General features: G+C 31.4%; 1 pseudogene; it reads right to left on the bottom strand.

Moving 5' to 3' along the window:
* Nucleotides 1-10714: 10714 nt before the first annotated feature.
* LOC106763096 lies at nt 10715-12161 on the bottom strand (annotated as a pseudogene).
* Nucleotides 12162-12569: the final 408 nt, after the last annotated feature.

Below are 12569 nucleotides of genomic sequence, written 5' to 3'. Positions count from 1 at the left end.
TGTTCTTTTCCCCATGTTCATAAATGAAGAAACTGATAGGTAGATAAACAGGTGAGAAGATAACTACCATTATTATTCCAATTTAATAACCACTGCATGTTTGATTTCATTAGTTTTGAACACAAGGTATTTTAAAATAATTTAAAGCCATCTTGTTTATCATTTTATAAATGTCACAAGTGATCTGTCATATTCAAAAGGAAAATGACATTTTAACACCATTTTGACACTGTACACGTGTCAAAATGTGATTGGACGATTTCAAATTAAAAAAGTAGAGAGAGAGGTATATTTGGAAGAGAAAAACCAAAGTTTATTTTTTTAATTTGAAATCGTCGAACCACATTTTGACACGTGTACAGTGTTAAAATGATCTAAAAGAAAGTGTTAAAATATCATTTTCCTAATTAAAATATCTAAATGATCTTTGAAAATTTTACATCCACCGATCATATAAAATATATTATATATGAGTCGTATTCTTATCTTATTTATGACCTGCTTTAGTAAGTTGAATTAGCTTCTTATCCAATTTTTGTTTCTAATCAAATATAGAGCTTTGAGCATAATCTAAGAAAGGAAAAATAAATTTTAACAACATTTTTTTAATAATCTTTTGACAACACATATGTGACAGTTTGTGATTGGTCTGTTTTAAATATTTTTTAAACATAAATTTAAATAGACCAATAAAACGATGACATGTGTCCCGTTGTAAAAAAAATTATAAAAAAGTATTGTCAAAATATCATTGTCCTCTAAAAAAAATACATAAATATGGAAAATTATGAAAATTGATAAGTCGTGAAACCTTTATATAATTTCAAATGAGAAAGTTGATTATCTTTCATATGATTTTCGCTTTGACATAGTTGAAAAGTTATTTTTTGACGACTTCAATATAAAAGTCGGCCACCCCCTCACTACTGCAACAGTGAAGTCGACCACCCTAGTTCGGACTGAAATGATAAGCTCAGACAAGTTTTATATAGGTCATCCAGATAAAGTTAAGCTCGATGAGACTCCACAAAGCTTAAACTGATAATGTTGAACTCTACAATAACGTTGTGGAGTTCGGTTTAACGTAATTGAGCTCAAAAAGTTTCATTCCTAACATACAAAAGGGCTTTCAAAAAAAATATTTTTGAGAGTAAAAATGACCGCTCATATATGACACTTTATATTAACACTAAACTTTCAAGTAGTGTTAATAGGATGTGAGCTATTATTTTTACTCTTAAAAAATCTTCTTTCCAAAAGGTCTTTTACCATACGATGTCAAGAATGACACCTTCCAAGTTCAACTATGTCTAGCTGAGCTTCACAATGTTATTAGTAGGTTCAACATTGTCACTCTAAGCTCTACAGAGTTCAGTTGAACTTAACTTCATCCTGGCCAAACTTTCAATTCGGTCTAGGGTGAACAACTTTAACAACTATTGAAGTCGTAAGAGAAGTAGTCCATTTCAACGATTTCAATGCTAAAATCGTCATAAGGATCACCAACTTTGAAGTCGTAAAAAAAAATTATTAACTTTCATTTTTCAATAGTATCATAATAAAAGTTATGTGAAAATCAAAAGAAATTTTTATTTGAAGTGGTATAGAAAGTACATAACTTATTTTATGATTTTTTAGAAATCTATCATTTTATGTAATTTATGCATGAAATCTTCCCACGTTTAAAGAAAAATCATAAAAGTTAGACGAAAGACAAGAGTTTATAAAAAATATGAAAGTTTTACAAAATATATAATTCAGTTTGAAATAAATTTATTGGAAATAAACATATGTATATCAATATAATATATACTAGATGTTTTTACAATTGTCACCAACATTAGTGTAGAAACGTTGTTTAACGTAGGTTAATTTGGGCTTTTAACGTCACTTACACAACAGACGTCTATAAGGGTGACGTCCATGGGACGTCGGAAATCCTCTTAACCGACGTCAATATAAACGTCGGTTAACGATATCCACCGATGTCTATCTAGACGTCTACTTATACCCACACTGACGTCTAATTTCTCTATATAGACGTCCACCTATGCATAAAACCGACGTCTAGATGAATATATAGAGGTTTAAAATGACACTAACCGACGTCTATGTTCCTTATAGACGTCGGACCTGACACTAACCGATGTCTAACGTTGTGTTTTAGTACAGTTTTGATCCAGACTTTCGGTAGCATAGTGCAACACTCTCCTCTCGCTAGTTTCCCCACAAAAAAAAGCTTGCGTCTTTTGAATCTTCTATGACATTTCAACCCAAAACCGAACCTGGGTCCATGACTACTTCCCATTATTCAACCGCAAAAGAAAAAAATTACGGTGACACGAGAACTAGACAAGGACCCAAGTTGCATTTTAGGTCGAGAAATCATAAAAAACTCAAAAGATTGTCACTCTTCTTGTGAGGAAACTAGCAAAGGGAGAATGTTGTACTATGTTACCCAAAGAGAGGATCAAAATTGCACTAAAACACAACACAAAGAAAGCAAATTTTCATCAGTTGAACCACAAGATAATAGATGAAAGACTAAATAAAGTTTAAACTGTAAACATAAAAAAAAAACCACGCACTTGGGATGCAAGAGAGAAAAAGAAGAGGTGTGGCAAGAGAAAAAGGAGAAGAGGAAGACGATCGATATCAGAAACTGAAATGCCGCGAAGAGTTGTGGTATATTTAAAATGGAATTGGGCGTCGGTTATTCTTCAGAAACCGACATCTATAGACGTCGGTTATCCTACTAATGTGACGTCCAAGTGAACATTTAAAACTGACTTTTTGAATACCCATTAGACGTCGGTTTCTGTCAGGGGGAACCGACATCTAGGAAGCTGAACCGATTGACGTTTGATATCCTGTCAGGGATGTTCACGACTGTTGGTATGGGCCACCGACGTCTATAATAACATACACGTCGGGGGCCCAAATAGCCGACGTCTCAGGCCCTCGAGTTTTGTAAACATAATTATTACAGGTATTATAGACGTCGCGTAGACTGAAACGCCGATGTCAACATTGAAGATTTTTTTGTCTTCCCGCCTTCCAGACATGCCTTAGACGTCGGATTTGGACTACGTGACGTCTAAGCCCATGAGAATTAGGTGAAAAGCATTAAATGCAGCCCAGTAGACGTCGGGGTGCTACAGTGCTGACGTCTTGAAATTAATAGACGTCGGTTTTATCCAAAAACAGACGTCTAGTTTAGCAGACTATTTACAATAATGTCACCGTCCGCTCTATACATCGAATTACACGCAAATCGACGTCTTATGAGTGACGTTGAACAACATTTTTGCACTAGTGCAAAGAGGTCTATTCATATCAAATATACAACACAAAGTTAGAATTAAACCAATCTACAACAAAATAAGTAATCAGAATGTTTCAATAGAATTAGTCTCATATCAAACAAATCATATCTATCGTCTTCGAACGATGTATCTTTTCAAAGAATTAAAGTAATTAAATAATAGATAATAATAAATAAGCATTTTTTTCAGATATATTTATATTAACTATATTTGACTAGAGATGTAATATTTGATGTAATTCTCAATCTTCAAGGAAACTAACACTTTTGGTCATAATGAGACGGTAAATTATGTAAATTAGGTTGTTTGTTTTTTCGTTTATTATAGTATTTTTAGTTTTTTTAGTTTATGTTTTTACTTTATTTTAAATTTGTGCATGTTAAAATTGATTGCAGAGTATGAAATTTTATAATTTAAATCGCGTATGCATCTTTTCCTATATTTCAATAAATAAATATGTCTTAAGACTATACAACTTTCTAAAATAAATTAATACACACATTTTGAAAATAATTTAACTCATTAATTCATTCTTTTTAAGTAATTGTTTAAGTGCTACTGAATATACGCTTAAGTAACGAACTTGTTTTAAAACAAATGTTTACGTTTAAGTGACGATAGCTTAATGACTTTTTCATAAGGTAACTCCACTTCAAATCCTTATTTCTTACTTAAGCATTATAGCTTAAGTGTAAGTTTAATATATATATATATATATANATATATATATATATATATATATATATATTCATTTTGAACACAAATGGTAAAGCATACTTTTCAAGGTCTCACATCACACTAGTTAAAGTCAAGGCAATTTTAAGTATAAAGTGGTGTCAGATTGTGAAGAAAAAATAGGTACCAATAGTATAAGTGGATGATGATATTTTTACAACTCTTTTTAATAATTTTTTTACAACATGACACGTGTCATCATTTTATTGGTCTGTTTGAATTTATGTTTAAAAAAATATTTGAAACGGACCAATCATACACTCCTATGTATGTGTTCTCAAAAAATTATCAAAAAAGTGTTGTTAAAGAGACTTTTTTCATAGTATAATTAAGGCAAAGTTGAGAAGGATAAGTTGACACGATTTCTCTTTCTATATAGATGCATGTATAATGTATGATTCAATTTATTTTTTATAGGGTTTGTAATGCGCGTACACCTGTTTTTCAGTTGGTACATTTTAACAATGTGTACCGGATTATAGTAAACAAAATTACCCTCATATATCATGGATTCTAAGTTTTAAGGTCAAAGATATTTAAATAATTTTCATTCTCGAAACTAAAAAAAAAAAAGAAACCCCCAAACCCTTACTCACCTCCCTTATTTCTCTCAACCCTTTCTCTTTCATCTCTCTCACTCCAACATTTTCTCTGTCATCCCTACTGTTGCCAGAATTGAAAAACAAACAGAAACCCTTGCCTAACCCTAATTCACCTTCCTCACTTATCCAATTTGTTTTTCTCTCATCTCCATACTCTCCCTCAACCACACAACAACCCTCGCCACCGTAATTTGTTGTTCTTGTTCTGTTCGTTCATTTGGAGGATGTGTTATATATTTTCCCTTTTTATTATTATTAAATTTCATTTTTAAATTAAATCATGTAAATAAAACCTTCATAAATCAATTAAATTTTCATATATCATTTACACATCTACATCACATTTCATTATATTTTTAAAGAACAAGATATTTCCCTCTATTGTCCTTTTCCCTTTACACAAAGTGTTTCTTTTTCCTTTCTCTTTTGGTATGGTATACATGATGTAAGATTACAACCTAGAATTGAAATAATTGTACTCCTAGGGAGCTCTTTTATACCCATTTCTTTAATTTCCTTATGTCTCGTTTTTATCACTTAATAAACTTCTGCAGGCCTTTAGAATAAACTTTAACCACTGTGGAAGATAAAAAACTATAGGGTTTCTGATTTTTTTTTCAATTGGGGCAATAGTAGAGATGACAAAGAAAATGTTAGAGTGTGAGAGAGATGAAAGAGAAAGGATTGAGAGGAATGAGGGAGGTGAGTAAGGGTTTGGGTTTTTTATTTTAGTTTTGAGAATGAAAAATTATTTAAATATCCTTGACCTTAAAACTTAGAATCCATGATATATGAGGGTATTTTTGTCTACTATAATCCGGTACACATTGTTAAAACACACCAACTGAACAACAGGTGTACACTATATATATATATATATATATATATATATATATATATATATATATATATATATATATATATATATATGGGTTAAATACGTTTTTGGTCCCTTAACTTTTAGTGAAAATTTGAATTAGTCTCTCTTCAAAATTTTGGTCTAATTTAGTCCCCCAACTTTAGAAAAGTATGAATTTAGTCCTTTTAACCAAATTTTGTTAACTTTATTTTATGTTTCAAACGCATTTCTCAGTTGACATTGAAGCAAATATGTGTCAAACAATGTAAACAACCCAAATGCTATTATGAAACGTGCTTGAAACATCAAATAAACCTAACAAAATTTAGTTAAAAGGACTAAATTCATAAGTTTTTAAAGTTGGAAAACTAAATTAGACCAAAGTTTTGAAGAGAAACTAATTCCAATTTTCAGTGAAAATTAAGGGACCAAAAACATATTTCACCCTCTATATATATATATATATATATGTATATGTATACATATACATATATATATATATATATATATATATATATATATATATATATATATATATATATATATATATATATATATATATATACATATATATACATATACATATACATATATATACATATATATATATACATATACATATATATACATATATATATACATATATATANAAAAAATTACGGTGACACGAGAACTAGACAAGGACCCAAGTTGCATTTTAGGTCGAGAAATCATAAAAAACTCAAAAGATTGTCACTCTTCTTGTGAGGAAACTAGCAAAGGGAGAATGTTGTACTATGTTACCCAAAGAGAGGATCAAAATTGCACTAAAACACAACACAAAGAAAGCAAATTTTCATCAGTTGAACCACAAGATAATAGATGAAAGACTAAATAAAGTTTAAACTGTAAACATAAAAAAAAAACCACGCACTTGGGATGCAAGAGAGAAAAAGAAGAGGTGTGGCAAGAGAAAAAGGAGAAGAGGAAGACGATCGATATCAGAAACTGAAATGCCGCGAAGAGTTGTGGTATATTTAAAATGGAATTGGGCGTCGGTTATTCTTCAGAAACCGACATCTATAGACGTCGGTTATCCTACTAATGTGACGTCCAAGTGAACATTTAAAACTGACTTTTTGAATACCCATTAGACGTCGGTTTCTGTCAGGGGGAACCGACATCTAGGAAGCTGAACCGATTGACGTTTGATATCCTGTCAGGGATGTTCACGACTGTTGGTATGGGCCACCGACGTCTATAATAACATACACGTCGGGGGCCCAAATAGCCGACGTCTCAGGCCCTCGAGTTTTGTAAACATAATTATTACAGGTATTATAGACGTCGCGTAGACTGAAACGCCGATGTCAACATTGAAGATTTTTTTGTCTTCCCGCCTTCCAGACATGCCTTAGACGTCGGATTTGGACTACGTGACGTCTAAGCCCATGAGAATTAGGTGAAAAGCATTAAATGCAGCCCAGTAGACGTCGGGGTGCTACAGTGCTGACGTCTTGAAATTAATAGACGTCGGTTTTATCCAAAAACAGACGTCTAGTTTAGCAGACTATTTACAATAATGTCACCGTCCGCTCTATACATCGAATTACACGCAAATCGACGTCTTATGAGTGACGTTGAACAACATTTTTGCACTAGTGCAAAGAGGTCTATTCATATCAAATATACAACACAAAGTTAGAATTAAACCAATCTACAACAAAATAAGTAATCAGAATGTTTCAATAGAATTAGTCTCATATCAAACAAATCATATCTATCGTCTTCGAACGATGTATCTTTTCAAAGAATTAAAGTAATTAAATAATAGATAATAATAAATAAGCATTTTTTTCAGATATATTTATATTAACTATATTTGACTAGAGATGTAATATTTGATGTAATTCTCAATCTTCAAGGAAACTAACACTTTTGGTCATAATGAGACGGTAAATTATGTAAATTAGGTTGTTTGTTTTTTCGTTTATTATAGTATTTTTAGTTTTTTTAGTTTATGTTTTTACTTTATTTTAAATTTGTGCATGTTAAAATTGATTGCAGAGTATGAAATTTTATAATTTAAATCGCGTATGCATCTTTTCCTATATTTCAATAAATAAATATGTCTTAAGACTATACAACTTTCTAAAATAAATTAATACACACATTTTGAAAATAATTTAACTCATTAATTCATTCTTTTTAAGTAATTGTTTAAGTGCTACTGAATATACGCTTAAGTAACGAACTTGTTTTAAAACAAATGTTTACGTTTAAGTGACGATAGCTTAATGACTTTTTCATAAGGTAACTCCACTTCAAATCCTTATTTCTTACTTAAGCATTATAGCTTAAGTGTAAGTTTAATATATATATATATATATATAAATGTATAACAAATTCTTTTATAAAATATTTTGGATTAAATATGTTTTTAGTCTTAATCTTTGGGGCGATTTTGGTTTTAGTCACTCTTTCAAACTAAGGTACAATTTAGTCCTTGAACTTTAGAAAACTCTGGTTTTAGTCCTTTTTATCAAATTTTTTTAACTTTATTTGCTATTTTAAACGCGTTTCTCAGTTAACATTGAAGAAAAAATGTGTCAAACAGTGTAAACAATCCAAACGCTATAATGAAACATGCTTGAAATAGCAAATAAAGTTAAAAAAATTTGATAAAAAGGACTAAAACCAGAATTTTATAAGGTTGAAGGACTAAATTGTACTTTAGTTTAAAAGAGAGACTAAAACCAAAATGCTCCAAAGTATAAGGACTAAAAACCTATTTAACCCAAATATTTTTGTTTTAAATGTTTTCGTAACTCCTTAAAAACATGTGTTGTCATGATTTAGAGTGATAACAACTTCAACTTAATTAAATGAACAACGTGATGATTTTTATAAATACTATTACAAAATGAATAGATAGCATTTATTTAAATAAATGCTATTTATCAAAATACAAAACAATAGATACTGTTTTTAAAAAAAAAAAAACACAAAACAACAGATACTGTTTTTTTTAAAAAAAAAATACTGTCTATAATGGTACCAAATGAATAATTTATTTTTCTATAAAAGCGTGATCTATTCTATTATTAATTTTTATTAACTTTTTATTAAAAAACGATGTCTTTAGAAAAACCAATAGACCATGCTTGTTTAAATAAGTAGTATGATTTATTTTTATTTCATTGTGTATATTCAGGATTTAGGTTTCGCGCCGTGCATTTTCTCTTTTCTTCTAAGCGTTCTGTGATTTACGTTCTCACTACATTTATTATTCTCCTTTGGTTCTCCTCCATCTTGGCATTCTCCATTCCTTTTCCGGCGTTGTCCATTTCTTCTTCGGCGTTCTCCGTGGTTTCTCCGGCGTTCATCGTGGTTCGTTTCTTCTCCTTTGTCATTTTTCGGCATCCTTCCTTCTCTTCTCTCCTTCGTTATTTTTGTGCCCTAGAAACGCCTTTCTCCCGTCTATTTCGTGGTTGGTTAGGAGGGTGAAGGTGAGGTCTGCTTTGCCTCACGTGAGCACGAGAGAGCGCAGAGGTTGAGCGAAGAACTATAGGCGATTGAAGGATTTTGGGTCGAGGGTTTAATCTGAGAAGGATTCGAACCAGGTATGAGAGAACTTTGTTGAAATTAACATCTTGACATGTAAATGTGAGCTAGATGATGTTGAATTGATGGTGTATTTTCGTATGAGCATTGTTGGTTTGAGTTTGTGAGAGAAGGGAAAGTTTGGTGGTCAATACATTTTATGAATGCACGATTGCTTTCTGTGAATGACTATGCAAATTTTGAATATTAAGGTGTTGGCTGTTTCATTGTGAGGCTGAAACAATTAATTTCTAAGAAAACATATTTGTGGCAGACAAGGTGGGACACTCCGTGTTGTTTGTTTATTCATTTGAAAGCCTTTCTCTCTTAATGCACGGCCACTTGCAATTGTCTCATACTTTCTCAATTGTATAAGTTTTGGACTGATGAAATGATTTTCAAAAGAAGTTTTTATGGGCTGTTACATGTGTACATGTGGGACAATTTTCCTTTATAGTATATTCGTTGGATATGCAATTGTCATCTCATTCATTAAGTGCTAACATTGTTTTATGTCTTGATTGTATATATTGATATTAAAACCAATTTTATCATAATCCAATTTCAACACTATAAAAAAAATTAATCTGTATACATTTTCGACGGTTAGGGGCGGTTTTGTCAAACCCGGTTGAGTTTCAAGGATTTTCCAAAAATCCCTAGAAATTAGTGTTGTCAAAACGGATCACCTGATCCGACCTACCATGGTTGATCACTTAGTGAGTCAATCCAACCTGACTCATTTATTAACGAGTCAAAAATATTCAAATACGGCTCGACCCATCACAGGTTGATAGGTAAACAGGTTGACTCACTAACTCACTTAATTACAATCTTTTTAAAATAAAAAAGAATTACGAACTTTCTATAATTCAAATCTAAACCAATTTTAAATAGTTTTGAAAACAAGAAAATTAAATAATTTTTTCAAGCAAAAAGAATAATAAATATTTTTTTATAAAATTTAAATTAAATTTTAATAAAATAAAATTAGGTAGGTGGGTTGGTGGGCCAACCCGGTCCACCACGGGTTCAACTCGGAAGAACCGAGTTTAAATGAGCTGAGTTGAAATCTGACTCGCATAAAAAAAAATATAATTTTTTAAAATCTAATTCAGCCCGAACCCGTGATGAACCGAATTGATCCACAAATTATGACTCATTTTAACATCTATACTAAAAATAGAGGCGATTTAACAAAAAATGGTTGGCAATTATTTAATTATGTAACTATTTAACAGTGCTACTTTTTTCAAAGGTTTTTACAATAGTAGAAAACATATTTTTCAGGGATTAAAAATCGTTGATAACGTTAAAAATAATTCCTGAAAAAGTGTTAAAACAGTTTTATTATAAATTTCACGAATAAATATTATATATATATATATATATATATCAACTATTTTTTATAAAAAAAATAATTAAATAAAAAGGTCTAAAATAGTATAACAAAATTTAAAAAATGATAATTATAATAATAGTAGTAATAACAATAATAAAAAAATTAAACAAATTTTTCAATTTTATAGCTACCCGTTATGGAAGTGACTAAATAAGCCATTCATAAAAGACAGAGAAACATAAAGTTGAAATTATAACTGCAATAACACATTTATTAATGTTCTTTACATTAAGCATGCTGAAAAAAAAAAAAGAAAGGAAACTTACAATTCAATACTTGAGAAAAGAAACATAACATAAAAATATTACAGTAACAGTTTTGAAAGACTTGATCTGCTGATCAATTATTCATTATTCACGAACTGAAACACTGAGGCATATTCACTTTTCAACAAAGATGTGTGGAAATCTTCTTCCTCGCTCATCTTTCTTTGCATCACTTCCCTTTTAAAACATCAACAGTGACATTAGATAATGTTTTATTTTATATATAATTTTTTCTTATAATGTTTAACTTGATTAGATAATATACGTTAACTTTATTTAGTTAAGAGTGAGATTATGATGGTTGAGATAATATGATTTAGCAAAGAAATATATCTTACCAGCAGTGAGAGGTATCAAGAAAATTTCATTCTTTAATCCAACAGTGATTCCAAATTTCTCAGTCATGTCAAAGTCTTCACTTTTGATTCCTTCAGGAAGGTTCCAATCAAAGTGAAACAACAAAACAGCAAGAGTGAGTTCAACATTTAGCAAGCCAAAGGAAATGCCAGGACAGATTCTTCTTCCAGCACCAAAGGGAATGAACTCAAAATGATTCCCTTTAAGATCAATGGAACTGCCAATGAATCTCTCTGGATAAAACCTCTCTGCTTCATTCCAGTACTTTGGGTCTCTCCCAATTGCTCAGGCATTTATCAATATCTTACTTTTCACTGGTATCTCATACCCATCAATCTCACATGTCTCTGCATATTCTCTTGGAGCCAGAAGAACTCCTGGTGGGTGTAACCTTAGGGTTTCTTTCACAACTGATTTCACTCCTGGAGCCAGAAGAACTCATTGTGGTCTTTGGTGCGCTTCTGCCCCAGAGCAGCCCTTGAAATGATGTTATACATTGATGAGGACACTGCTTCAGTGAGGTTGATGGGGGACCCTCCAACATGTGAACTAACAATTTGAACCAGATTGTTGAGTTCTTCTTCTCTGATCGGTTGGAATGAACTGACACGTTTTGGGGACAGAACAGATTTTTCGTACCTTTTTCCAGTAACTTCCGTAAGGTGCAAAAGCAATGTTTGTGTATCCATAAGTAGCTATATCTGCTGCCAGAAGTTGAGGTCTCGATGCAAAGGTTGCATCATGTGTTTTCATGATCTCTTTGGCGTACTCTGCTGAGGAAACAACGATAATGAAGATCTCTCCTAGCTGGAGATGCATCATGGGTCCGTATATTTTGGCTAAGTCTCTTAGTTTTCGGTGTGGTGTGGATGAAACAAGATGGTGCAAGTTTCCTATAACAGGAAGCTTCCATGGTCCAGGGGGTATGTTTAGTGATGATGACTTGCTTATTTTCTTGAGGTTTCTCCCTAGTTTGAGTGCCACAATGATGCAGAGGAGAAAGGAAAATATAAGGAGTATTTCAGAATCCATGGTGAGAAAAAGTTAATGGTAAAAGGTTCTGCAACTCATGATATATAAAGATTGATTGGTGGTGGTGAACATGGTGTTGGAAGTGACTAGAGATGAGGCCATTTAAATGTATATAAGTGGGTGTAAATCTTATCCTATAAACTGGTTTTGTAAAATTGAGTTAGACTTAAAGTCCACTTCTTCTGACACATGAGGGAAGAATCCAAGAGAGTTTCTTTTCTCATCTTCTTAAATGAAGAAGTGATAGGTAGATAAACAGGTGAGAAGATCAACCACCATTATTTTTCCAATTTAATAACTACTGATGTTTGATTTCGTTAGTTTGAAGACTAAGGTATTTTAAAATATTTTAAAGCCATGTTGTCCATCATTGTACATGCGAAAAGTGATCTGTAATAAGTATAATTA

Source organism: Vigna radiata, chromosome 6 (genome assembly GCF_000741045.1).
Source record: "Vigna radiata var. radiata cultivar VC1973A chromosome 6, Vradiata_ver6, whole genome shotgun sequence".
Lineage (NCBI taxonomy): Eukaryota > Viridiplantae > Streptophyta > Magnoliopsida > Fabales > Fabaceae > Vigna > Vigna radiata.
Note: the sequence above shows the minus strand (reverse complement) of the source record. Positions and strands in the feature narration are given on the sequence as shown.